Source organism: Giraffa tippelskirchi, chromosome 5 (assembly GCF_054371585.1).
Source record: "Giraffa tippelskirchi isolate mGirTip1 chromosome 5, T2T-mGirTip1v1.2.pri, whole genome shotgun sequence".
NCBI classification, from domain to species: Eukaryota; Metazoa; Chordata; class Mammalia; order Artiodactyla; family Giraffidae; genus Giraffa; species Giraffa tippelskirchi.
Window position 1 is genome coordinate 2,708,562 of NC_137279.1, and position 24,439 is coordinate 2,733,000.

The 24,439-nt window shown below is 38.4% G+C and overlaps 1 long non-coding RNA gene across 2 annotated transcripts in view; it reads right to left on the minus strand.

The window, feature by feature from the left end:
- Positions 1-24,439, minus strand: part of LOC145504613 (uncharacterized) — a 268,079-nt gene that overhangs the window by 77,181 nt on the left and 166,459 nt on the right. The gene's annotated exons all lie outside the window — the stretch shown is intronic.

The following is a 24,439-nucleotide window of genomic DNA, read 5'->3' on the forward strand; positions in this document are numbered from 1 at the left end:
AAAACAAGCCCTAACATTACTCTGGCTTTCTGGCTGGAGGCACTTTCCAGACTAAAGTGCAAGGAAGCATGATCTAAGCAGAGTGCGTCTCACACAGCAGAGAAATGAGCACGTGGGGAAGCCAACATGGCTAGAATTTATAAGGCAGAGCCACCAGAAAGGAAAGCAATACTTAAAAAAAAAATCCAAAAGTCACACAGAGGAGACTCTTGAATCTTTGGCAGGATACTAAATAGAGATTCTAAAAAGATAAACCTTAAAGAGCTAAACTATCTTTAAAGACTACTACAGAACCTTCCTAATACAGCTTAAAAATAAGCCTCAAAAATTAAGGTGATCCAGAAGTAAGTTAAGGATTTCCCTGGTGGCTCAGATGGTAAAGAATCCATCCACAATGTGGGAGACCTGGGTCCGATCCCTAGGTTGGGAAGATCCCCTGTAGAAGGGCATGGCAACTCACTCCAGTATTTTTGCCTGGAGAATCCCCATGGACAGAAGAGCCTAGCAGGCTACAGTCCATGGGGTCACAAAGAGTCGGACATGACTGAGTGACTAAGCACAAGTAAGCTAAAGAAGGCTGAGCACCTTTTGAACTTGTGGGGCTGGAGTCCTTGATGCTTTTGAACTGTGGGGCTGGAGGAGACTCTTGAGAGTCCCTTGGACAGCAAGACCATCAAACCAGTCAATCCTAAAGGAAATCAACTCTGAATACTCATTGCAAGGACTGATGCTGAAGCTCCAATACTTGTGTCTACCTGATGCAAAGAGCTGACTCATTGGAAATGACCCTGATGCTGGGAAGAATTGAAGGCAAAAGAAGGAGAGGGCAGCAGAGGATGAGACGGTTACATAGCATCATGGACTCAATGGATGTGAATTTGAGCAAACTTTTGGGAGACAGTAAAGGATAGGGAAGCCTGGCATGCTGCAGTCCATGGGGGTCACAAAGCGTTGGACACGACTTAGCGACTAAACAGACCAGAACAGGACAGACCAATAAGTTGTAATACATATCTACCAAACAAACAGAAACCATCTAGATCTTTAAAAGGGAACAACAAACAGATCAAAACTTCAAATGTCAGCCATCTAATCCAAAAACCTCTAGATATGTGATGTGCATGGGATTCATTTTAGCTCAAAGAAAAATCAGTCACTATACACAGACAGAGAAAGAATAAAGGAACATCTTTTATAAATTTCAGTGATTTAAAAAGAAAGATTAACATAATTTCGAGGAAAATGAAAGACTTAAAATAACCCAAAGAAACTTCTACAGCTGAAAAAATACAGTCTCAAGTCAAATATATGCTTTATGGGATTAATAGATTAGATGTTTCAAAATAAAAGATCAGTTAAATATTTTATAATAGCTATTAACCAAACTGAAGCACAAAGAAGGAAAAAAAGAAAACTGGAAAAAATAATGAATAGAGCATTGGTAAGTTCTAGAAAAATATCAAGTGTTCTAACGTGTTACTTCTCATATCAGGAATAAAAGATGGGACATCACTACAGACCCTATGGACATGTAAAGGATAAGATATTTTATTAACAGATTTATTCCAATGAATTTGAGAACTTAGATAAAATAAATGGATTTCTTGAAAAATACAAATTTCACAAACTGGAAGATAAAATATTAAAATTCTCACTAGCTACATACCTAAGAAAAAACTGAATTCATAGTATGAACTTCCTTTAAAAATCATTCCTTGTCCAGGTGGATTCACTTGTGAACTTATCAAACATTTAAATAATAAATTATACAGATCTTTCATCAACTCTTTCAGAGAGTAGAGGAGAAGGAAACATTTCTCAATTCTGTATATCTCAATACTAAAACCAGAGAAAGATATTAAAAGAAAAGAAAATATTAACAATTTATGGTTTCAAGATCAGATGGAGTTTATCCCATTGATGTAATATTAACATTCAAAACAACCATGCATCAATAATTAATGTATTTAATCACATTATCAGAATAAAGGGAAAATATAAATCAATAAAAGCAAAAATAAAAAAAAAAATAATGTAGTTCTTTACATTAAATAGAATAAACAGGAAACATAATCATCTTGATAGCTATAGGGGCATTTGACAAAATCTAACGTCCACTTAAGATGAAATCTCTTGGTAAACTAAATAAAGGGATTATATCAACCTGATAAGAAGTATCTATTAAAACCAGAAGATAACCTCCATTTAAATACGAATCTCTAATATTAAGAAAAGTAGGAATGTTGTCCTTCATAGCTGCTATTTAACACATTGCACTGGATGCCCTCCAAAAGTAAGACAAGAAAATGAAAAGGCTTTCAGACTGGAAAGATAAAAGTACAGCTCTCATTATTTCTGTACAACGTGATCATGTATGTAGATCCCAAGAAATCTGCATAAGAGCTATTATAACTATGTTTAGTCGCTCAGTCATGTCTGACTCTTTGCGACCCCATGAACTGTAGCCCACCAGGCTCCTCTGTCCATGGGATTCTCTAGGCAAGAATACTGGAGTAGGTTGCCATTTTCTTCTCCAGGGTATCTTCCCAACCCAGGGATCAAACCTGGGTCTCCCGCATTGCAGGTGGATTCTTTACCATCTGGGCCACCAGAGAAGCTTATTATAATTAATAAGTGAATTTAGCAAGGTCAAAGCACACGTAGTCAATAGACAAAAGCCATTTTTTCTGTATCCTATCAACAAACAAATGAAAAATTAAATGTATACAATAATTGCATGTACAAAAGCATCAAAAACATAAAATTCTTAAGGATAAATTAAGAAAGACATATAAGAACTCCATAAGGAAAACTATAAACACTGCTGAGAGGAGTTAAAGAAATCTTGAAGACGTGGTGAACTGCATCCTTTTTGGACATTGTGAGATTGTACTGGAGTTTGCCAAAAAGTCCATTTGGATTTTTGCATAAAGTGCTGTGAAGCAAACTTTTTGGCCAGCTCAGTGTTAAGATAAAGTTTTTCCAAAATTAATCCTCAGATTCTATAATTTCAGGGTTTTTTTTGGGGTAGAATTGACTGGAAGGACCTTGAATAGCTAAAACAATTTTTAAAAAGGAAAAATAATTTGGAGGATTCACACTTTGATTTTTATGATTTATAATAAAGTTACAATAATCAAAATGGTGTAGTATAAGATAAAGCATATAGATCAATAGATCAGAGGAGAGAGTCCTGAAATACATTGACACATACTGATTTTCAATAAGTGACCAAGGTAATTTAATGGAGGGAAGAATAGGCCTTTTCAACAAATGAACTTTTACTAATTCACATGGGAAAAGACATCCCTGACCCTTACCTCACTGCTTCAGAAAATAAACTAGAAGAGACCAGAGACCTCAATGTGAAAGCTGAAACCATGAAAATTTTAAAAAGAAACATAGGAATTATAATCTTTATAATTATAAATTATAATCTTTATAATTCTAGAGCAGGCAAAGATTTCTTGGGACAAAAAATGATTACTATAAAATGAAAAATGATAAATTGGTAATTATCACAGTGAAAAACTTCTTTTATAAAGAAAGACACTCTTAAGAACAATGCAAACCATAGACCAGGAAAACATTTGTAGTATACAGCTCAAAAGGGACTTAAATTGAGGCTACAGAGAGAGAGAGCTCTTACAACTAGATAATAAGGCAGCCAAATTAATAACAACTATCAAATGAGACAGTACTACATGTGTAATGTTATTTAAAGAACTACCCTTTGTATGTAGAATGACCAGACTTGGATCTTTCAAATTACTGTTTGTTGTTGCTTTTTAAAGTATCCTCATTTTGATAAAATGGTAATCCTATTTATAACTATTTATGACTTTTAAAACATTTTTTTGGGACATAGTCTATTATTTCTCTTTAAAATAGTTCAGTACAAGCAGTTTGTTCAGATGTGTAATTTTTCTTTAATCTGTATCCTAGGTGAGGATCTGTGCAAGTTGTTAGCCTATCAAGTACTCTCATCCAGAATCTGGGCCTTCCGAGGTGGCTCACTGGTATAAAATCCGCCTGCCCATGCAGGAGTTGCATGTTTGATCCCTGGGTCAGGAAGATCCCCTGGAGAAGGGCATGGCAACCCACTCCAGTATTCCTGCCTGGAGAGGTCCATGGACAGAGGAGCCTGGGGGGCTACAGTTTGTGAGGTCACAGAGGGTAGGACACAACTTAGCGACTAAACAACAGCAATTCAGAATCTACAGGGTGCTTGGTTTGCTCTTGACAATCAAGAATCGACAACACAGGGCAGTCTAGAGCAGCTATTTCAAGTATGAATAACCGAATGAGAAGGCTCGTCAATTAGATAAAGTATATTATAAATAACTGGACACGTGAGCAGCATTCAAGACATGTCATTGGCTAGAAACAGTGTATAGTTATCTGTATCTTTGCAAGATCAAAATGTGAGAACAGCAAGTCCAACAGTCTAGCAGCTTTAGAGAAAAACTGGTTTTTGACTCCTTCCACCTGGGAGAGGATGAACAAGAAGAGGTCTGTTGGTTCTGCCTAAAGAATCATGTTGCTTCCACCTTGTGGTCACCTTTATTGCAGAGTGGTTATTGGAATGCCTGCAAAGCCAGAAAGCAAAGGGCTTGCCCACCTCCTGGAGCTGGCCTTATGATTATTTGGGGGCTGTGTGATAATAAATGTTTGCATTCATAGCAAGTTCATCCTTAGTGTTTGGGTCTGTAACATCATTATAGGTGGTGAGGATGAGGGCAGAGGGGTACACGGTCCCCACTTGCTTCCAATGGCCACAGGCTACTGACATTTATCAAAGAATCTACAACTGGGAACCGTCAAAGTGGCTTAGGGTTTTCAACAGATTTTTTAAAAATGAAACTAACAAAGGTAGGTGATAGAGGTTTTTTTTTTTTTTTCTCCTGCTCGGGAAGATCCCCTGCAGAAGGGAATGACAACTGCCTCCAGTGTTCTTGCCTGGAGAATCCCACGGACAGAGGAGCCTGGCGGGCTACAGTCTATGGGGCTGCAAAGAGTAGGACGCAACTTAGAGACTAAACAATAGCCATCCAGGATCTATGTGATTTTAAAATATCAGCAAGGTTTGGTGAATGAAAGACTATTGATGAAGGTAAAGTTTCTGTGCCATGAATTAAATTGTTTAGTTGCTCAGTTGTGTCTGATTCTTTTGCAACCCCATGGACTGAGGCCCTCCAGGCTCCTCTGTCCATGGGATTTCCCAGGCAAGAATAGTGGAGTGCATTGCCATTTCCTTGTCCAGGGGATCTTCCTTACTCTTCTCAAAAATAAGGACTCTTAATAAGGAAATGTTTACGTGTTCTCTTAGGTTCATAAAGAATCATAAAAGTTGATTTTAACTAAACCCAGGAAGGCTTCAAATGGTCATGAGAAATAACTAGCATAATAACATTTTCAAGGGCCCACAGTAAAATTTGTGAAATGCAGAAGTTGTTGCCTTTGAAGTTTCCACAAAGAGAATAGAAAGTTGAGTTGTCCTAAAACATTGTAAAAAATGCCCTATAAGACCCTGGATCATGTAACTCTCCAAATGTCTTCCAAGAAATTTGACATGAATACAGAGAAGGAGAAGAAGTTGAGGAAGACTTGGCTTTGAGCCTTGAAACACAGGATGACAGTCCATCCCGAGAAATGGGGGGCACAGCGGAGTGGCAGGGGAGGGACTGCAAGTGAGCAGGTGGGGAAGGGCAGTGTGGGGGGGGGGCAGGTGGACTGTTCGTACGATTCCTAACAAGTAACGCTTTCCTTTGGTTATTTTCTAAGGTCACACAATTTTTTGCCGATTTTTTTCCTGTAATATTTCTGAAGACAGACAACCTATTCCCGATTTGTCATTTTCTAAACCCATCTATTCCTTTTGTGAAGCCTGTGCAACACTGGCCCTTTTAAATTCTCTGGCAGCTTCCACGTTTCCTCAGACACAGAGTGGTTTTGCAATTCCATCTCTAGGTTTTTTCATTATTCTGGTGTATCATCTGTGTAGGCCTAGAGTTGTGAATTCATTTAAAACAATTGTCTCTTAATTTTCTTGCCTATTTTGAGCTTTCACTCCCCTTTTAATGATGTTCATCTCTTTAAAAAGATTGCAAGTTCAGATGAATTCAGTTTGGCCTTTGCCCCTTGTCATTTAGTTCAAGTTGGTAATATGGTTGTGTTTCATTTTAGATGCTATTTTCATTTGGCCCGAGAGATTATTAGACAGGATTTTATATGGTCTTGTTAGGGGAGTGTTTGCTGTAAAAGACTTTCTTTGTAAATTGCAACTTCACGTCATTTAATCATTATTTTAACATACAGCAGTGCGGTGTTTTCGCAGCCACTGGTTAACCAACAAATAAGTCAACCTATGGCCCTTTCTGGGTGGGAGGGAGCCACAGTAATAACATCATCCTTCTTTTCTGTAATTAAGAGAAGCGAGCCATCTTATTATAAGAAAACACAGGGAATCTTTGAAACACCTAACTTCTAATGTTTCTGGAAATTCAATCCATTGAGATGCTTTCCTCCAAATTGAAGAAAAATAAAACTGCTCCTAGGCTGAGGTTTTGGTGTGTCAAGTTTCAGCTTACAATAGATGTTTTATGGCACACTTAGGAATCACTAAAAATAAGAGTGCACGTAGAACTGCTGACACAGCCTCTTTTATGGGGCTGCTCCCTCCTGGCACTGATACGATTTTATCCAAGAGCTGGAGCTGGTGGCTCCAAGTTCCTCAGCCCCAGAGGGGCAGGATGAAAATGTGAGAGAAAAGTGCTTTTTATCGGTAAACACTCTCTCAATGTTTTAGAAAATTTGTTAGTGAATACAGCATCCAAAAAATATACTCTCAGTATGCAAGGGATTCCTATGTCAGTTTTGAGGTTCAAAACAGGATTGTTTAGGTAGTTGTGATATTTTGAAACCATGAATTAAAAGAAATAACTAAAGGAAGTCTACCTTTGCTTGCTTTTTTTAAAAAAATGAAATGATAGTTCAGAAATAGAGTGAATACCTTAATTATAACATTGCAAAGTTTCCCTTGCTTAATTTCCTATTTTCTATTCCTGGGAAGTAGGTGAGTTAGTTCAAGAAATAGCAACTAGAAATTGTTATTACCAAGGGAGAAATATATATGGACAATTTTTTTTTTATTATTTTACTAGTAATAAAAGGACATAAGATTTGGAAATTTCACTTTTTCTGAACCAAAAGAAGAGTATTAAACCACAGAGTGCACAAAACTTTTAAATTAAAAAACTCAAAGGTCTATACATGATAGTTTAATTGTAACTCACACAAAATAGGATTTAATTATGAGTAAATACTTTATTATTTAAAATATATACATCTTTATTCATGAGGAAACACTCCATTATGAACTTCTACTTAAAGTTATAATCAATGTCATTTTGAAGATCATGCATTATGTTAGTTTTCTATGGCTGCTGTAATTAGTAACTACAAAGATAGTGGCTTAAACATGTTTATAGGCAACCAGTTTGCCTGCAGAAACCAGGCCTCACAGACTGTCACACTGGCCAGCCCCACCCACCAAAGCACCTACAGCAACCACAGACCACCACTAAAGGAGGGGACACCCTGGAGTACCTGGCTCTGGTGACCATGGGGGATTGCTCTCCTGAACCCCACAGAAAACCTTCTACATAAACCCACTCCTTCAAAAATGGGAGATGTAGCTGAACTATTGAATACACATAAATAAGCACACAAACTGGGCAGAATGAGGGGACAAAGAAATATGTTTCAAATGAAAGGGCAAGACAACCCCAGAGAAAAAGAACTAAACAAAATAGAGATACATAATCTCTGAAAAGATCTTCTGGAGAAGGAAATGGCAACCCACTCCAGTATTCTTGCCTGGGAAATCCCACAGATGGGAGCTTAGTGGGCTATAGTCTGTGGGGTCACCAAGTCAGACACAATTTAGCAACTGAGCATGCATGCAATCTCCTAATAAAGGGGTCAAAATAATGGTCATAAGTATGCTCACTGAGCTTAGGTGAAGAATGGATAAACATGGTAAGATCTTGAACCAAGAGTAAAAAAAAGAACCAATAAGACTTGTATTCCATAACTGAAATGAAAAATACACTACATTGAATCAACAGCGTTAGATAATGCAGAAGAATGGATCAGTGATCTCGAAGAAAGGGTAGAGGAAATCACCAAATTGCAAAGCAAAAAAGAAGAAAGGGGGATAGTTAAAAGCAATGATCCCCAACCTTTTTGACACCAGGGACAGGTTTCATGGAAGACAGCTTTTTCCATGGATTGGGGAGGGGGATGGTTTCAGAATGATTCAAGCACATTACATTTATTGTGCACTTTATTTCTATTATTATTATATCAGCTCCACCTCAGATCATCAGGAGTTAGATCCTGGAGGTTGGGGACCCTGGCTTAAAGGATCTATGGAATAACATCAAGCATACTAACATTCTTATTTTAGGGTTCCTTGAAGGAGGAGAGAGAGGGAAAAGGGCAGAAGACTTATTTCAAAAAATAATGGCTGAAAACTTCCCTACCTTGGTAAAGGAAGCAGGCATCCAAGTCCAGGAAACAGAGACATTATAATTAAAACTTCAAAGTTAAACATAAAGATTCTTAAAACCAACAAGAGAAAAATAACTAGTTAAGTACAAGGAAACCTCCATAAAACCATCAGCTGATTTTTAAGCAGAAACTTTACAGAGCAGAAGGGAGTAGCACAATATGTTCTAAGTACTGAAAAGAGAAAATGTACAAGCAAGAATAGTCTACCCAGGAAGGTTATCATACAGAGTTTTAAAAAATATAAAGAGTTTTAAATGTTTTATGGAGACACAAAAGACCCCGGATAGCCAAAACAATATAGAGAAAGAAAAATGGAGCTGGAGGAATCAGGCTCCCTGATTTCAGACTATACTACAAAGCTATTGTCATCCAAACAATATGGTACTGGCACAAAAAGCCAGAAATATACATCAATGGAATAGGATAGACAGCCCAGATATAAACTTACACACCTATGGTCAATTAAGCTATAATAGAGAAAGCAAGACAATACAATGGAGAAAAGACAGGATCTTCAATTAATGGTGCTGGGAAAACTGGACTTATACACATTAAAAAATTAAAGTTGAACATTCTTTAATACCATACACAAAAATGAACTCAAAATGGATTAAAGGGCTAAATCTAAGACCTGACACTCTATAACTCTTAGAGGAAAATATAGGCAGAACACACTTTGATGTAAAGCACAGCAATATCTTTTTCAATCCATCTCTTAGAGTAATGGAAATGAAAACAAAAACAAATGTGACCTAGTTAAACTTAAAAGCTTTTGCACAGCAAAGGAAACCATTAAAAAATTAAAAGACAACCCACAGAATGGGAGAAAATATTTGCAAACAATGCAACAGAAAATGGATTAATCTCCAGATTTTACATACAGCTCATGCAGGTCACAATTAAAAAAAAACAACAACAAATAACCCAATCCAAAATTAGGCAGAAGACCTGAATAAATGTTTAACAACAACAACAACAAAAACCATACAGATGGCCAACAGGCACACGAAAAGATGCTCAGCATCTCTAATTGTTGGAGAAATGCAAATCAAAACTAAAATGAACTATCACTTCACACCAGTCAGACTGTCCATCATTAAAATGTCTACAAATAAATGCTGGAGAGGACATGGAGGGAAGGGAACCCTCCTACATTGTTGGTGGGAATGTAAATCAGTACATCTACTATGGAGAACAGTATGGAATTTCTTTATAAAACTAAAAATAAAGCTATCATATGATCCAGCAATTCCACTCCTGGGCATATATCTGGAGAAAATCATAATTCGAAAAGATGCATGTACCCAGCTGTTCACTGCAGCACTATTATAATAACTAAGACATGGTAGCAACCTAGATGTCCATTAACAGAGGAATGGATAAAGATGTGGAATATTACTGGAATATTACTCAGCCATAAAAAAGAATGAAATAATGCCATTTGCAACAACATGGATAGACCTAGAAATTATCATACTTCCTGAAGTGAGATGGAGAAAGACAAATATCATATGATTTTGCTTATATACAAATGAACTTATTTATAAACAGGAATACAGATTTGAATGCTGAGCAAATTCCACAAGACAACTTCTGAATGCTGGCAGAGGACATCAGGCACCCAGAAAGGCAGCCCATTGTCTTGGAAAGGAGGTAGGACAAAATATAAAAGATAAAAAGAGAGACAAAAGAGGTAGAGATGGAGATCCATCCTGGGAAGGGAGTCTTAAAAAAGAGAGAAGTTTCCAAACACCAGGAAACATTCTCACTGGCGGGTCTGTGGTGAGTCTTGGAATCTCAGAGGGCAACATAACTGGGAGGAAAAATAAATAAATAAATAATGAAAACCCACAGATTACATGCCTAACGGCAACTCCCAGTGGAGAAGCAGCCTAGACACTTGCATCTGCCTCTAGCAAGCAGGGGCTGGACAGGGAGGCGCGGGCTGCATTGCTTAGGGTAAGGACCAGGCCTCAATGCCCCGAGGGCATTATGAGGGAACTAACTTGAGATAGCAACCCAGACTGTGGGATAGCTGGAGGGAGAGAGGGAAAAAGAGAGAACTATCCTTTGAAACGCCCTAACCTAAGACACCGCCAGGCCCACCCACAGAACAAAGGACTGAGCAGAGCTAGCCGGCTGCGGACCGACCCACCCCCTGCTGGAGACAGGCAAGCGAGGGCAGCCAGAGCTGGAAGGGCACAATCACGGCTCCAGAGAGGCATCCTCTACCAAACTGCAAGCAGGCTTCGTTGCTAACCAGGACTTCTTGGGATTCTGGATGGTTGACATCCGCCGGGAGGGTCACAGCCAGAGATTAGCTCCCCAGAAGAGACACATGGCACACCTGGAAGGCGCGCCCACTGTACACCCAGAAAACTGAGTGGCTGGAGCAGGGGGGCAATAAGACGCAGCCTCCAGATGGGGGCGACCGTGCTCGCCAAGCACCTGGTCACCTGAGCTGCTCGGACCTGGGAAGGGCACTAAACGCAGGCCCAACCGAGTCTGCACCTTTGTGGAGTACCTGAGAACCGGAACCTGAGTGGCCTAGACCTGGGGAGTGCACGCAACCCAGGGCCAGCCTCAGACAGTTCCCGGCAGAGCAGCCTAGAGCCTGAGAAGTGTAGACCATGAAAACACACACGCCGTGAGCGGGGGCAAACCCAGTGCGGCTGAGACACTGTGCGCACTCCCCACACACGCCAGTGATATTTGTTTGCAGTGTTCCTCCCTCCCCACAGCACGACTGAACAAGTGAGCCTAAAAAAGTGACCACCACCGCCCCTTGTGTCAGGGTGGAAATTAGACACTGAAGAGACCAGCAAACGGAAGAAGCTAAAATAAACAGAGGGAACAGCTTTGAAAGTGACCGGTGCAATCAATTAAAACCCTGTAGTTAGCACCAACTACATAGGAAGGGGCCTAGAGACCTTGAGAAGTACAAGCTGGACCAAAGAACTATCTGAAAGTGAACTGACCTCACACTGTCCACAACAGCTCCAGAGAAAGTCCTAGATATATTTTTACTATTATCATTTTTTAAATTAAAAAAAAATTAAGTCCTCTATTACTCCTTTAATTTTCATTTTTATAACCTGCTATTACCTCACAAAAAACAAAGACCCTATTTTTAAAGCAAACTTCATATATATATTTTATAATTCTTATGACTTTGTTTTGTTTTTTCAATGTTGTATTTTTGAGAATCTAACCTCTACTCTAGATTTTTACTCTTTGCTTTTTGGTATTTGTTATCAATTTTGTACCTTTAAGAACCCAATCTTCAGCACCCATTTTTACTTGGGAATGAGATTACTGGCTTGATTGCTCTCTCCCCCTTTTGACTCTCCTTTTTCGCCACCAGGTCGCCTCTATCTCCTGCCTCCCCCTTCTCTTCTCTACCCAACTCTGTGAATCTCTGTGTTCCGGGCTGTGGAGAACACTTATGGAACTGATTACTGGAGGGATCTGTCTCTCCCCTTTTGATTCCCTCTTTTCTCCTCCTGGCCACCTCTGTCTCCTTCCTCCCTCTTCTCTTCTCTGTGTAACTCTGTGAACATCTCTGAGGGGTCCAGACTGTGGAGAGCACATAGGGAAGTGATTACTGGCTAACTTGCTCTCTCCCCTTTTGATTTCCCCTCTTGTCTTTGATGTCCTCTTGTCTTTGATGTCCCCTCCTGGTCACCTCTATCTCCTTCCTCCCTCTTCTCTTCTCCTTGTAACTCTGTGAACCTCTCCGGGTGTCCCTCACTGTGGAGAAACTTTTAATGATTAACCTAGATGTTTTATCATCAATGCTGTATAGATGGAGAAGTCTTGAGGCTACTGTAAGAATAAGACTGAAAACCAGAGGCAGGAGGCTTAAGTCCAAAACCTGAGAACACCAGAGAACTCCTGACTCCAGGGAACATTAATCGATAAGAGCTCATCAACAGCCTTCCCTGGTAGCTCAGACGGTAAAGTGTCTGTCTGCAATGTGGGAGACCTGGGTTCGATCCCTGGGTTGGGAAGATCCCCTGGAGAAGGAAATGGCAACCCACTCCAGTACTCTTGCCTGGAAAATTCCATGGATGGAGAAGCCTGGTAGGCTACAGTCCATGGGATCACAAAGTCGGACACGACTGAGCAACTTCACTGGCACTGGCATCAAAAGCCTCCATATCTACATGGAAACCAAGCACCACCCAAGGGCCAGCAAGTTCCAGAGCAAAACATACCATGCAAATTCTCCAGCAACACAGGAACATAGCCCTGAGCTTCAATATACAGCCTGCCCAAAGTCACACCAAACCCACTGACATCTGAAAACTCACTACTGGACACTTCATTGCAGTCCAGAGAGAAGAAATTCAGCTCCACCCACCAGAACACCGACACAAGCTTCCCTAACCAGGAAACCTTGAAAAGCCACTCGTCCAACCCCACCCACAGCAAGGAACCTCCACGATAAACAGGAACCACAAACTGCCAGAACAGGGAAAGGCCACCCCAAACACAGCAATATAAATAAGATGAAAAGGCAGAGAAATACTCAGCAGGTAAAGGAACAGGATAAATGCCCACCAAACCAAACCAAAGAGGAAGAGATAGGGAATCTACCTGATAAAGAATTTAGAATAATGACAGTGAAAATGATCCAAAATCTTGAAAACAAAATGGAGTTACAGATAAATAGCCTGGAGACAAGGATTGAGAAGATGCAAGAAATGTTTAACAAGGACCTAGAAGAAATAAAAAAGAGTCAGTATATAATGAATAATGCAATAAATGAGATCAAAAACACTCTGGAGGGAAACAACAGTAGAATAATGGAGGCAGAAGATAGGATAAGTGAGATAGAAGATAGAATGGTCAAAATAAATGAAGCAGAGAGGAAAAAAGAAAAAAGAATGAAAAGAAATGAGGACAATCTCAGAGACCTCTGGGTCAATGTTAAATGCCCCAACATTCAAATCATAGGAGTCCCAGAAGAAGACAAAAACAAAGACCATTCAAAAATACTTAGGAGATAATAGTTGAAAACGTCCCTAAAATGGGGAAGGAAATTGTCACCCAAGTCCAAGAAACCCAGAGAGCCTCAAAACAGGGTAAACCCAAGGCAAAACACCCCAAGACACATATTAATCAAATTAGCAAAGATCAAAAACAAAGAACAAATATTAAAAGCAACAAGGGAAAAATAACAAATAACACACAAGGGGATTCCCGTAAGGATAACAGCTGATCTTTCAATAGAAACTCTTCAGGCCAGAAGGGAATGGCAGGGCATATTTAAAGTGATGAAAGAGAAAAGCCTACAACCCAGATTACTGTACCCAGCAAGGATCTCATTCAAATATAAAGGAGAAATCAAAAGCCTTACAGACAAGCAAAAGCTGAGAGAATTCAGCACCACCAAACCAGCTGTCCAACAAATGCCAAAGGATCTTCTCTAGACAGGAAACACAGAAAGGGTGTATGAACTCGAACCCGAAACAACAAAGTAAATGGCAACAGGATCATACTTATCAATAATTACCTTAAATGTAAATGGGTTGAATACCCCAACCAAAAGACAAAGACTGGCTGAATGGATACAAAAACAAGACCCCTATATATGCTGTCTACAAGAGACCCACCTTGAAATAAGGGACACATACAGACTGAAAGTGAAGGGCTGGAAAAAGATATTTCATGCAAATAGAGACCGAAAGAAAGCAGGAGTAGCAATACTCATATCAGATAAAATAGACTTTAAAGTAAAGGCTGTGAAAAGAGACAAAGAAGGACACTACATAATGATCAAAGGATCAATCCAAGAAGAAGATATAACAATTATAAATATATATGCACCCAACATAGGAGCACAACAGTATGTAAGGCAAATGCTAACAAGTATGAAAGGGGAAATTAACAATAATACAATAATAGTGGGAGACTTTAATACCCCACTCACACCTATGGATAGATCAACTAAACAGAAAATTAACATGGAAACACAAACTTTAAATGATACAATATACCAGTTAGACTTAATTGATATCTATAGGACATTTCACCCCAAAACAATGCATTTCACCTTTTTCTCAAGTGCACATGGAACCTTCTCCAGGATAGATCACACCCGGGGCCATAAATCTAGCCCTGGTAAATTCAAAAAACTTAAATCATTCCAAGCATCTTTTCTGACCACAATGCAGTAAGATTAGATGTCAATTACAGGGGAAAAACTATTAAAAATTCCAACATCTGGAGGCTGAACAACACGCTGCTGAATAACCAATAAATCACAGAAGAAATCAAAAAAGAAATCAAAATATGCATAGAAACAAATGAAAATGAAAACACAACAACCCCAAACCTATGGGTCACTGTAAAAGCAGTGCTAAGGGGAAGATTCATAGCAATACAGGCTCACCTCAAGAAACAAGAAAAAAGTCAAATAAATAACCTAACTCTACACCTAAAGCAACTAGGAAAGGAAGAAATGAAGAACCCCACGGTTAGTAGAAGGAAAGAAATCTTAAAAATTAGAGCATAAATAAATGCAAAAGAAACAAAAGAGACCATACCAAAAATCAACAAAGCCAAAAGCTGGTTTTTGAGAAGATAAATAAAATTGACAAGCCATTAGCCAGACTCATCAAGAAACAAAGGGAGAAGAATCAAATCAACAAAATTAGAAATGAAAATGGAGAGATCACAACAGACAACACAGAAATACAAAGGATCATAAGAGACTACTATCAGCAACTATATGCCAATAAAATGGACAACTTGGAAGAAATGAACAAATTCTTAGAAAAGTACAACTTTCCAAAAGTGAACCAGGAAGAAATAGAAAATCTTAACAGGCCCACCACAAGCACAGAAATCAAAACTGTAATCAGAAATCTTCCAGCAAACAAAAGCCCAGGACCAGATGGCTTCACAGCTGAATTCTACCAAAAATTTAGAGAAGAGCTAACACCCATCCTACTCAAACTCTTCCAGAAAATTGCAGAGGAAGGTAAACTTCCAAACTCATTCTATGAGGCCACCATCACCCTAATACCAAATTCAGACAAAGATGCCACAAAAAAAGAAAACTACAGACCAATATCACTGATGAACATAGATGCAAAAATCCTTAACAAAATTCTAGCAAACAGAATCCAACAACATATTAAAAAGATCATACATCATGACCAAGTGGGCTTTATCCCAGGGATGCAAGGATTCTTCAATATCCACAAATCAATCAATGTAATACACCACATTAACAGATTGAAAGATAAAAACCATATGATTATCTCAATAGATGCAGAGAAAGCCTTTGACAAAATTCAATATCCATTTATGATAAAAACCCTCCAGAAAGCAGGAATAGAAGGAACATACCTCAACATAATAAAAGCCATATATTGTAAACCCACAGCAAACATTGTCCTCAGTGGTGAAAAATTGAAAGCATTTCCCCTAAAGTCAGGAACAAGACAAGGGTGCCCACTCTCAACATAGTTTTGGGAGTTTTGGCCACAGCAGTCAGAGCAGAAAAAGAAATAAAAGGAATCCAGATTGTAAAAGAAGAAGTAAAACTTTCACTGTTTCCAGATGATCCTCTACATAGAAAACACTAAAGACTCCCCCAGAAAATTACTAGAGCTAATCAGTGAATATAGTAAAGTTGCAGGATATAAAATTAACACACAGAAATCCCCTGCATTCCTATACACTAACAATGAGAAAACACAAAGTGAAATTAAGGAAACAATCCCATTCACCATTGCAACGAAAAGAATAAAATACTTAGGTATATATCTACCTAAAGAAAAAAAAGACCTATAAATAGAAAACTATAAAACACTGGTGAAAGAAATCAAAGCGGACACAAATAGGTGGAGAAATATACCACGTTCTTGGATTGGAAGAATCAGTATAGTGAAAATGAGTATACTACCCAAAGCAATCTGTAGATTCAATGCAATCCCTATCAAGCTACCAACGGTATTTTTCACAGAACTAGAACAAATAATTTCACAGTTTGTGTGGAAATAAAAAAAAAACCTTGAATAGCCAAAGCAATCTTGAGAAAGAAGAATGGAACTGGAGGAATCAACCTGCCTGACTTCAGGCTCTACTACAAAGCTACAGTCATCAAGACAGTATGGTACTGGCACAAAGACAGAAATATCGATCAATGGAACAAAATAGAAAGCTCAGAGATAAATCCATGCACCTATGGACACCTTATCTTCGACAAAGGAGGCAAGAATATACAATAGAGAAAAGACAATCTCTTTAACAAGTGGTGCTGGGAAAACTGGTCAACCACTTGTAAAAGAATGAAACTAGAACACTTTCTAACACCATACACAACAATAAACTCAAAATGGATCAAAGATCTAAACGTAAGACCAGAAACTATAAAACTCCTAGAGGAAAACAGGCAAAACACTCTCCGACATAAATCACAGCCGGATCCTCTATGACCCACCTCCCAGAGTATTGGAAATATAAGCAAAAATAAACAAATGGGACCCAATTAAACTTAAAAGCTTTTGCACAACGAAGGAAACTATAAGCAAGGTGAAAAGACAGCCTTCAGAATGGGAGAAAATAATAGCAAACAAAGAAACTGACAAAGAATTAATCTCAAAAATATACATGCAACTCCTGCAGCTGAATTCCAGAAAAATAAACGACCCAATCAAAAAATGGGCCAAAGAACTAAACAGACATTTCTCCAAAGAAGACATACAGATGGCTAACAAACACATGAAAAGATGCTCAACATCACTCATTATCAGAGAAACACCAATCAAAACCACAATGAGGTACCATTTCATGCCCATCAGAATGGCTGCTATCCAAAAGTCTACAAGCAATAAATGCTGGGGAGGGTGTGGAGAAAAGGGAACCCTCTTACACTGTTGGTGGGAATGCAGACTAGTACAGCCACTATGGAGAACAGTGTGGAGATTCCTTAAAAAACTGGGAATAGAACTGCCATATAACCCAGCAATCCCACTGCTGGGCATACACACCGAGGAAACAAGAATTGAAAGAGACACGTGTACCCCAATGTTCATCGCAGCACTGTTTATAATAGCCAGGACATGGAAGCAGCCTAGATGCCCATCAGCAGACGAATGGATAAGGAAGCTGCAGTACATATACACAATGGTATATTACTCAGCCATTAAAAAGAATACATTTGAATCAGTTCTAATGAGGTGGATGAAACTGGAGCCTATTATACAGAGTGAAGTAAGCCAGAAAGAAAAACACCAATACAGTATACTAACACATATATATATGGAATTTAGAAAGATGGTAACGATAACCGTATATGCGAGACAGCAAAAGAGACACAGATGTATAGAACAGTCTTTTGGATTCTGTGGGAGAAGGCAAGGGTGGGATGATTTGGGAGAATGGCATTGAAACATGTATATTATCATATGTGAAACGGATCACCAGTCCAGTTTCGATGCATGAGACAGGGTGCTCGGGGCTGGTGCACTGGGATGACCCAGAGGGATGGCATGGGGAGGGACGTGGGAGGGGGGTTCAGGGTGGGGAATACATGTACACTCATGGCAGATTCATGTCAATGTATGGCAAAACCACTACAATATTGTAAAGTAATTAGCCTCCAATTAAAATAAACAAATTTATATTTAAAAATAATAAAAAATAAAAGAAACAATAAAAATGAAAAAAAAAATTTAAAAAACACTTTCTAACACTAAATTCACAAGAAATAATCACTTCCAATACTTTGACCACCTGATGCAAAGAACTGACTCATCTGAAAAGACCCTGATGCTGGGAAAGATTGAAAGCAGGAGGAGAAGGGGATGGCAGAGGATAAGATGGTTGGATGGCATCATTGACTTGATGGATGTGAGTTTGAGAAAGCTCAGGGAGTTGGTGATGGACAGGGAAGCCTAGCTTGCTACAGTCCATGGGGTCGCAAAGAGTCAGACATGACTGAGTGACTGAACTGAAATATTTTCAATGATTGCAATATTTTGAAAGCCATTAATGTGCTTTTTATTCTGACTTTTTGAGTATGAGACCATCATATTGATTGACATCTGGCTGGGGGAGAGAGTAGAGAGAAAGATTTTTTCACTCAAAGATGCAAATAAGGGCTTCCCTGGAGGCTCAGTGGTACGGAATCTGCCTGCCAATGCAGGAGACACGGGTTTATCCTTGATCCAGCAAGATCCCACATGCTGCAGAGCAACAAAGCCTATGTGCCACAACTATTGAGCCTGTGCGCCACAGCTACTGAAGCCTGTGCATCCTAGAGCCCATGCTCGACAAGAGAGGCCACTGCAATGAGAAGCCTCTCCACTATAACTAGACAGTAGCCCCTGTTTGCCACAACTAGAGGAAACACCTGTACAGCAACAAAGACCTAGCACAGCCAAAAATAAACAAATAAGTTATTTTTTTAAGGATGCAAAGAGAAAGAATGAAGTGATTTCCAGCTTCTAGTATGCAAAATAAGATTATGCAGCAAGAAATAACTTTGAATGTCAGGCATTCCTTTTGAGTGACTATAATCTCCAGGAGAATAGGGATTTTCTGTTTTGTTTATGGCTGCATCCCCTATGAACAGAGCCCAGTAACAGACTCTCAACAAAGAGCAGACATTCAACAAATATTTAGTGGATGAATGAACAAAAGAACGAGGGAGTTTATATCTTTATCTCCTCCTTTAATATATCAGCAACCAAGCCTGGAGTTGCCAATTCAACCTGGAGTTGCCAAATTCATGGAATTCTCCCCTAGAGTAGAAAGTAAAACTTTCTGTAATAATGAAGGCCTGTTCTATCAAAGAAATAATGTGCTGCTGGGAGAGGAGGGGGCAGGAAGGAGGTTTCACCCTTATCTCCCCAAGGAGATTATAGAAGAAGAGAAAAGAAGGAGAAAGACTCCTAGAATGTGTGCCCTGATTTCTGTGCATTGAACAAGTAAAGACAACGCTGAAGGCAGAGGAAAATCTGACCCCATTTTGTTTCAGACTTCTAGAAATGATGGCCCTTGTGTGGCTCTCACACTAACTCAAGGAGTTGCTGTGTCAATCTGCCAGGGTGGTTTGGTCAGGCAAAGAAAGGTACTAAAATTTAGCATTTCTGAGCAACTTTACCTGGTCCTTCTGTGGCACAGATGAGATCAAGAAGTAGCTGCAGGATGACCAAGGAGCCTGGCAGAAGGGGCACCGTGGTGGGAAGCAAAGTGGAGCTGAAGCAAGGCCTGCAGAGCAAAGGTCAGGTCCCCACTGAACGAGAGTCAGAACTGACTTCCGAGCACGGAACGGCTGCTGGGAGGGGCCGTCTTCTCAGGTGTATTAGTTTTCTGTTGCTGTGTAACTAATGACCACAAATTGAGCAGCTTAACACAATACACATGTTTTATCTCATGGTTTCTGTGGTCAAAAGTCTAGGCGTGACTTAACTGGGTCCTCTGCTCAGGGGCTCACAGGCTACAATCAAGGTGTTGGTAAGCTGCGTTCTCATGCAAAGGCTGAGTCAGCTTTCAACCTCACTCAAGTTGTTGGCAGAATTCATTTCGTTTTGGCTATAAAATAAAGAGCCCTGAGTGAGTTTTTCCTGGAAAAAAAAAACAAAACCAGGAATACACAGATTCAGAAAACAAGCTTATGGCTACCAAAGGGGAAAATGAGATTAGGAGGGGTAAATTAGGAGTTTGGGGTTGACGTATACAGACTACTATATTTAAAATAACCAACAAGGATCTACTGTACAATACAGGGACTCTGCTCAATATTCTTCAATAAATTAAATGGGAAAGGAATCTGAAAAAATATAAATATATGTATATGTTTAATTGAATCATTTTGCTATACACCTGAAACTAATACAACATTATTAATCAAGTATACTCCAATATAAAATAAAAATAAAAAAACTTAACAAACCAAGAGTGGCCTATCCAGAAAGGCTATATCATACAGAGTTAAAGGAAATATATGGAGTTTTCCAGCAGAGCATCAGTTACATGATTTCATCACCACTAAATGGGTCATATAAGAAATGTTAAAGGGTTTTCTTTAAGCAGAAATAAAGAGGCCAGAGTTAGAAATAATAAAATATATGAAAGGAAAAATCTCACCAGTAAAAGCAAACAGACAGTAAAGGTAGTGGATCAACTGCCCACAAAGCTAATATAAAGGTTAAAAGACAAAAGTAGTAAAATCAGCTGTATGTAATAATTAGTTACGCGAAGCTGAAACTCCAATACTTTGGCCACCTGATGTGAAGAGCTGACTCATTTGAAAAGACCCTGATGCTGGGAAAGATTGAGGGCAGGAGAAGAGGACGACAGAGGATGAGATGGTTGGATGGCATCATCGACTTGATGGACATGGGTTTGGGTGGACTCCAGGAGTTGGTGATGGACAGGGAGGCGTGGTGTGCTGGGGTTCATGGGGTCGCAGAGAGTTGGACACAACTGAGCGACTGAACTGAACACAAAAATATAAAGATGTAAACTATAACATCAAAAATGTAAAATACAAGGAGGGAGATGTAAAAATGCAATGTTTTTAGAATGTGTTCATACTTCAGTTTGAAACAGACTAATATACACATCGATTATTATACATGAACCTCATGCAAACAATAAACACAAAATTTATAATAGGTACACAAAAATAAAGAGAAATCCAAACACATTAAAGAAAGTCATTACATCAAAAAAGGAGAGAGCAAGAAAATAAAAAAGGAACAGAGAAAATTACAAAAACAACCAGGAAATAGTTAACAAAATGGCAATAAGTACAAATTTATCAATAATCACTTTAAATGTAAATGGAATGTGTGCATGTATGCTCAGTCACTCAGTCGTGTCTGACTCTGTGACCCTGTGGACTGTAGCCCATCAGGCTCTTCTGTTCGTGGGATTTCCCAGGTAAGATACTGGATCGGTTTGCCATTTCCTTCTCCAAGGGATCTTCCAAACCCAGGGATCGAATCCACGTCTCCTGCATTGACAGGCAGACTCTTTACCACCAAGCCACCTGGGAAGCCCAGATAATTGGTATAAATGGTCCAATTAATAATCACAGGGTGGCTGACTGGATTAAGAAAGAAAAGCATGACCCATATATATGTTGCCTAAAAGATCCACTACAAATCCAAAGACACATACAGATTGAAAAAAAAGGCATGGGAAAAATATCCCATGCACATAGAAGCAAAAAGAAAGTTGGAGTAGTAATACTTGGACAAAATAGACTCTAAACAAGGACTATAACTAGGGACAAAAAAGAACATTATATAATGATAAACAGATTAATCCAACAATAAGACATAACAATTATAAATACTCAGTCACCCAATATTGGAAAATCTACACATATAAAGGAAATATTAACAGACATAAAAGAGAAATTGAAAACAATAATAATAGGGAACTTTAATACCCCATTTACAGCAATGGATAAGATTCTCCAGGCAGAAGATTAATAAGGAAACACAGGTTGGCTACCCAGGTGGCTCAGTGGTAAAGAATTTGTCTGCAATGCAGGAGCCACGGGAGATGTGGGTTTGATCCCCAGGTCCGGAAGATCCCCTGGAGGAGGGCATGGCAACCTTCTCCAGTATTCTTGCCTGGAGAATCCTATGGACAGAGGAGCCTGGTTGGTTGCAGTCCATAGGGTCACAAAGAATCAGATGGCACTGAAGTGACTTAACATGGCCTTAAATGACATATTACACCAAATGAACTTTGTATCTATCTATATATACACACATATCTATATCTATATATGTGTGTGTGTGTGTGTATACATACGGAACATTCCATCCCCAGACACCAGAATACACATTCTTTTTAAGTACACATGAGACATTCACAAGTACAGATCAAATATTAGGTTGCAATACAAGTCCCAAGAAATTTAAAAAGACTGAAATTATATCAAGCATCTTTTATGACGATAACAGTATAAAACTAGAAAACAACTACAAGTAGAAAACTCAAAAAGCACAAACCCATGGAGGCTAAGCAATATACTACTGAATAATCAATGAATCAACAAATAAAGAGAAAAGTTAAAAATGCCCTGAGAAAAATGAAAACACAACCTTCCAAAATATGTAGGACACAGCAAAAGCAGTTCACACAGGGAAGTTTATAGTGACATAAATCTACTTCAAAAAAGAAGAAAAATCTCTAATAAAATATCTTACCTGATATTTAAGGGAACTAGAAAAAGAATAAAAAGACAAAGCCCAAAGGAAGGAAATAAAAAATATCAGAATGGAAATAAAGGAAACAGACTAAAAAAAATGAAAAGATCAATGAAACTTCAGAGATGATTCTTTGAAAAGATAAAATTGGCAAACCCTTAAACAGACTCACCAGGAAAAAAAAAAAGGACTAAAAGCTAAAATCAGACATGAAACAGAAGTTACAACTAATACCACAGAAATACAAATATAACAAAACTGCTACAAATAAGTTATATGCCAAAAACTTGGAAAACCTAGGGGGAAAAATGTCCTAGAAACACACAATCTTCAAAGACTGAGAGAGAAATAGAAAATCTGAATAGAGCTTTTACTAGTTATGAAATTAAATCAGTAATCAAAAAACTCTCAACAAACAAAAGTCCAAGTCAACATGGCTTCAAAGGTGAATTTCACAAAACAATTATTAATACAGAAGAGTTAATACCTATCCTCAAACTCTTCCAAAAAGTTGAAGAAAAAGAAAAGCTTCTAAACTAATGTTATGAGGTCAGCATTACCATGATACCAAAAATAGACAAAAATACTACAAAAATACAAAGAAAATTACAGGCTGATATCCTTGATGAACACAGATGGAAAAATCCTCTAACAAATATTAGCAAACTGAATTCAATAATATAAAAAATATCATTCAAGAATGCAAGGAGAGTCGAACATTTGAATATCAATCAACAGGATATACCACATTAGCAAAATAAATGATAAAAATCATGAACATCTCAATAGATGCAGAAAAAGCATTTCACAAAATTCAATACCATTTATGATAAAAGCTCTGAAAGTTAGTATAGAGGAAACATATCTCATCATAAAGGAGGCCATTTATGACAGACCCACAGCTACCATCATACTCAACAATGAAAAACTGAAAGCTTTTCTTTCAAAACCAGGAATAAGACAAGGATGCCCACTCTCACCACTTCTAACTTCTTATTGGAAGTCCAAGCCACAAGAGTGATAAAAAGAAATAAAAGCATGCATACTGGAAGGAAGAAGTAAAACTAACCCTGTTGGCAAATGACATGTTATATATAGAAAACCCTAAAGACTCCACCAAAAAACTATTAGAATAAGTGAATTCAGTAAAGTCAGAGTACAAAAGTAATACACAGAAATGAATTGCCTTTTTATACACTAATAACGAACTACCAGAAAGAGAAATCAGGAAAATAATTCTGTTTACAATTGCATTCAAAAGAATAAAATACCTTAGAATAAATTTAACTAAGGAGGTGAAAGACCTATATTTGGAAAACCATAAGATTCTGATGAAATAAATTAAAGGTGACACAAATAAATGGAAAGATATATGGTGCTAATGGATTGGAAGAATTTGTATTGTTAAAATATTTATATTACACAAAGCAAATACAATGAAGATTCGATGCAATTTCTATCAATAGCATTTTCACAGAAGTGGAACAAATAATCCTAATATTTGTATAGAATCACAAAAGATCCCGAACAGCCAAACAATCTTGAGAAAGAAGTAGAAAACTGGAGGCATCACATGCCCTGAATTCAAGCTACATTATATACAAAGCTATAGTAGTCAAAACAATATGGTACTGGCGTGAAAACAGACAGAGATCAACGGAACAGAATACAGGGCC